General features: G+C 38.4%; 1 pseudogene; it reads right to left on the bottom strand.

Annotated features, from left to right (window-relative positions):
- Positions 1–2177: 2177 nt before the first annotated feature.
- LOC102253182 lies at positions 2178–4594 on the bottom strand (annotated as a pseudogene).
- Between the last annotated feature and the right edge of the window lie 1138 nt (positions 4595–5732).

Genomic DNA, 5732 nt, shown 5'->3' with positions numbered 1-5732 from the left:
AAAACCAAGAGATTTATTGGTTATGTTTTATATCCTTCATGCCATTTCACTGGGTGTGCTTCTGATCTTTAGGACCTCTCTTATGGGGTTATTATAATTAAATACATAGGTAGATAACAGTTATAGAGCTCTTACTATATACCAGGCAATGTGACATGTGTTTTAAGTATGTGTGTGTGTTTTCTTTCATGCTACAAATGAAGACAATTTTTAATTCCATTTTCTACATGAGGAAATTGAGATTTGAAGAGGACTTAGTAGTAGAATTGAGATATAAGCCCATATTTTGATTTAGAATATGAACCCCCATCTTTCAGATATAATGTATACTCTCCAGTGTAGAATGACTCACAACACTTGGATGAGTTTCCTTGGGCTACTGTAATAAAATAGGTGGCTTTAAACTACAGAAATCTGTTCTCTGGTAGATCTCTGTATGCTAGGACTTGGCAATCAAGATGTTGGTAAGACCATGAGTAAGAGGTTTGGAGAAACAGCCTGATTTACTGTTTTGTGGATGAAGAATATAAAAATGATGAGGTAAAGTGGGAGGGAAGGGAATTAAAATGGTTCATAGTTGGTCTAGAATTTCAAATGTAGTCTGATGAAAAACCTAGAATTTTGATATCCTAACATGGAAAGAAGTGGAGAGGTTAAATCTTATCTGTAGGACCAGGTACCAGAGGAAAGGGAAAGAATTCAAGGAAAATTGAATTAAGTCATTTATCCAAAGATGTTAGTTATCCAAGAGAAGGAGACCAGGTGCTTTAGGAAAAAAAGGTGCCTGTGCATAGTTCTCAACAACCGAGGACTGCAGTGGTGCTAGGTTGACAAGCACATTGTACAATGTTATAATAACCTACATCTGCAAGTTGGGAATTATGAGCTTTGGGTAACATAGATGAAGATACCATTTGCAATGTATATCATACTCTTGAGGTAGAGGATGAGTGTGTTGGTCTAGCCCAGTGGTTGGCAAACTCATTAGTCAACAGAGCCAAATATCAACAGTACAACGATTGAAATTTCTTTTGATAGCCAAATTTTTTAAACTTAAACTATATAGGTAGGTACATTGTTATTAACTTAATTAGGGTACTCCTAAGGCTTAGGAAGAGCCACACTCAAGGGGCCAAAGAGCCGCATGTGGCTCGCGAGCCGCAGTTTGCCGACCACGGGTCTAGCCAGTAATACAGCTACTAGGATGCAAACTACAGAAACAATAGCTTATTTTTTTTGTTTGTTTGTTTTGTACCTTAACTTTTCCCCAGTAAGTATGGTCAAAAATAAGTAGGAAAAGGGAATTAATTATAATATGTTAAAGTATCTGGTATAGTTTTATCAGTAACCATTACATTTATTCCTATTAGTTATGGAGTATGTGCTATTTAGAGTTCACATGTTCTCATAAACAGGGATTTAAAGTTAAATTAAATTCTAACTCTCTTTGACATTCTCTGTTTAGATTTTTGTCATTAATGAGTTTGTCTATTAGATAACATCAAATATGACGAGGGTGCACTATAAAACAGCAAAATGTGAAATGCCTATAATTGGGATACATCTATTGCAGTAATTTGCACATAATAGACATAAAATAACTATTTGCCAAATGATTGAAAGTAATCCAAAGTTAAACATTCACCAACAGAACAGCAAACAGAAGGGCCACACAGTGATAGTGTTTGGAGAGATGACAGTTCAGAGTCTCCAGAGGTGGAATCCAGTGAACAGTGCTGTACCGTGAAAGCTCCGAGAACTGCTACAGAAAGCACACTGTTTATTTCCATTCCCGTATCGCCATCAAAATCAGCTGCCCAATACTTTTCCAGCTCAGTAATGCAAAGGCATTAGTGGTTGGTAGCTGCATTGGTCATGTGATCCTATATCACAATTTATTTTTTTTTTTGGGGGGGGGGCACTGGAGTTTAGGACTTTTAATTTGTCCCATAGCTGCTGAAGCAAAATTATGATAAGACATTCTGCTCTCCTTTATACCCCAATGCACACACACAAAAACTATTTGTAGGGAAAAATGGTTTTGTACACAGGAAGAAACATTATTAACTCAAAACTTACAGATAAGGGTTAATTCTATCACTCATCTCTTTTAAAAGTTTACACAAATATCCAGTCAGAGCCAACAGGTATCTCCTTTGACATGTTATCTAAATGAATTTCCAAGTAGACCACAGGACTGTATACTGTCTTGGAATGTCCTTAGAAGGCTCTGTCATTGATTGGGTAACAGAGTAAAAACACCAGAGTCCTTTCTTTCAAATGGAAGAGGGAAAGACAGGGATAGAAGGAACTCTTCAAACTTCATCTTCTTTCCTTGTGGCTTATGGTCTCCTCCTCCTCCTCGGCCTCCAAAACCTCCCTGGCCTCTGCCACCAAATCCACCTCGGCCTCCCCTGCCACCACCTCTGCTTCCAAAGACACCTCTGCCTCCACCAAGACCCCCAAAACCACCTTCACCCTTAGGCTCAGCCCGGTCCAAAGTAACTTTGTTTCCATCCATTTCACCATCTCCCATGGCCTCCTTGGCGGCTTTGGCGTTTCCCTCACTGTTGAAGTCTGCAAATCCTTTGGAAGAGCCCAGTCAGTGACCTTGCCCGGACAGAGCCATCAAGTGACTCCTTCAATGTCTCTTCTGTAGTCTCCTCAGACAGACCCTCGACAAACAGAATTTTGGATGGCTGGCTTCTTGCATAGGATGATCTTCTGGATCCTTGCAATTCCAACCTGATTGCGCTGCCCTCGGTTTTTCTTTTATTACAGGAATTTAAAGCTTCTTTAGCATCTAAACATGAAGCAAATCCTATAAATGCATACCCTATAGATTTGCCATTTTGTTTCTGGGGCACTTTGATAAAAGTTGCCTTCTTAAATACTTACTGAAGAGTTGCTTCTGTTTCACTGTAGGAAAGGTTGCTTAAAACCAGAGTTTTTTGACTCACCACTCCAAGTGCTATTCTTTCCACGTCTATAATCTTGATTTTGACCTTTCTCTCCAGTATAGTACAGGAAAATGGATCGCCCATCTATTTCTGTTCCCTGCCTTTCTTCCAAGATTTTCTCTGCATCAGCTTCTGTCTTAAATTCAATAGAAGCAATCCCTTTACTCTTCCCATCCTTGCTGACTAATCTGATCTCCATAGTATCTTCAAAAGTTTCTTTTAATTCATCCCGAGTAACTTTATAAGGCAGTTTTTTTTAGCCCAAAGTGTTCTTGCATCTCAATCTTTTTTATTATCTTTACCTTTGTTTTTTTTTTCTAGTTTAATTGCATAGCCAAATACTTTTAAACCAGTGAGTTCTAAGGCTTTTTCTGGGTCCTCAGCTGATTCAAAATCCACATAGGCAAACTTCCTAGACACACCAATTCTGACATCCACAACAGTAAGATCATTTTTAGCAAAAACATTACTGAAACTCATTTTTAATTCAGGAGCAGATTTGCTGAAGTTCAGGTTTACAACAAAGAGATTGAAAGCCATGGTTGGTTCTCTGGCTTCCACTTTCTATTTCTTAGCCTCAGGAGGAGCTTTCTGTTTGGCCATATCCTTCTTTCATTTCCCAGTTGCTTCTTTGACAGGCTCTTCCTCCTCCTCCTCCTCCTCCTCTTTGTCATATTCCTCATCATCATCCTCTTCATCATCTTCCTCTTCATCATCACCTTCTTCATCCTCATCCTCAGCTGTGCTGTTGGCCTTCACAGGAACAGCTTTTATGGGATCTTTCTTGCCTTTGGCTGGTGTAATCTCTATAGGTTCTTTTTCAGAATCATCTTCATCATCATCCTCATCTTTATCATCTTCTTCTTCATCATCATCATCGTCATCATCATCATCATCATCATCACCTGAGGCAGGAGCAGCCACAGCAAGAGTTTTCATCACTGCTGGCTCAAATGCATCCTCATCTTCATCCTCCTCCTCTTCATCATTATCTTCTTCACTGTCATCATCAAAATCATCTTCATCATCATCCTCATCTTTATCATCTTCTTCTTCTTCATCATCATCATCGTCATCATCATCTGAGGCAAGAGCAGCAGCAGCGAGAGTTTTCATCACTGCTGGCCCAAATGCATCCTCATCATCCTCCTCCTCGTCATCATTATCTTCTTCACTGTCATCATCATCTTCCTCATCACTGTCTTCCTTCTTGGCGTTCTTGCCATTCTTTGCTCTCTTGACTGGGATGGCTCCCTTTTTACCAGGGGTTGCTACTAATGCTTTTCCTGTTGTGCCTCCCTTCTTGCCAAGTGTGGCTAATGCTTTAGCTGATGTAACTGTTGCCTTTTTGCCAGTGGTCAGCATAGCCACTGCCTTTTTGCCAGGAGTGGCAACTACTTTCTTGCCTGGTGTGGCAACTGCAATCTGTTTTGTTGGGGAAAACATCACCTTCTTTCCTGGAGTTGTGACAGCCTTCTTGCCTTTTTTGGAGGAATGATAACCTCTTCTCCACAGCTTTCATCTTCTTCATCTGACATTTCCTCATCTTCACTATCTTCTTCTAACTCCTTTGGAGGAGAAGCCATTTTCTTGGGATCACCTTGATTTTTACTATCCTCTGTGAGCTTCACCATGAAGGTAGCTTATGATGGTGGAGTGTGTGGCAAGTGAGTGGTGCAGATGTGCCCAGAGGAACCAAACGGTGTCGAGGGCTGTCATTGGTACTCTTAGCAATTTACTTTTGATAGGAAGTATGTCCAAAAACTGAAGATATGACAATTACCAAAATAAGTGTTTATTTTTTTTCCACAAACAAGAAAGCAAAAAGATACTGTGTTCATTTCTTATCAAAAAAGAAATATTCCTAAGAGAACATTTTTCTTGTTCGGTACAAGCACTAATAAAATTTGAAAACAAAAAAATGTTTTTCTTTCAGTTAATATTTGGCAGTAAGTAGATAACTGTTTCAGATGCCAGGTTGTTAATTTCATACCACCAATCTACTGTCTTTTTTATGTTTGCATTTCTTTTTCTATTTAGAGGTTAAAGTGATATAAAATATTTTTCTGTCTTACAAGAAAAGATAAATAACTTGTAATATATCTTGGATTTTTATTCAGTATTCTTTTCTCTAGAATTAGTGGGGGGGGGAGAAAAGAAAGTAGCTTTTAAATAAAAATGCTGGGTTTTGGAAAAATTGAAATTCATGGTATGTTTTTATCTTAGAATAATTTATTCTGAAAGTACTACTATAGCATTCATAATTAGAAAACATTGCCATCTTTTTTGTTGAGTTCATTCTTTGGCCAATAATGAGAAACAGCTTCTCTAAAGCATTCATTAAATGCAAACCTGACAAAGTCCCGAAGAAGAACAGACATCTAGTATCCTACCAACGCTCTCTTAAGAAAACGTTTTTTCCAGATGACTAAAGTATACTTCCCTCAGATCATTTTCCAAAAAGGGATCATAACCCACCCCTGAACTAATTGGCGGCAAAGGGATCGGACTTACGATAAATGGCTTAATCTACTGGAGTAATAATAGGTGTTAGGAAGTTGGACAGAATGCCTTCTATACTTCGTAACACTTTTTGAAGTAATGTTCTAATTAAATAAGAAAACTAAAATATCCAAAACTATGTCTGAAACATCACAAGGGCTCAATGCATGGCTGGTGTTCTTAAAATGCACAGTTCTCAAAACACAAATCCAGTTGACTGCCAAATTCTGTTTTATTGACTCACATTTTGGAGAACATTTTCTTATTTTC

This window comes from Myotis brandtii, unplaced genomic scaffold, assembly GCF_000412655.1.
Source record: "Myotis brandtii unplaced genomic scaffold, ASM41265v1 scaffold196, whole genome shotgun sequence".
NCBI lineage: Eukaryota > Metazoa > Chordata > Mammalia > Chiroptera > Vespertilionidae > Myotis > Myotis brandtii.
This window is presented reverse-complemented; position numbering and strand designations above follow the sequence as displayed.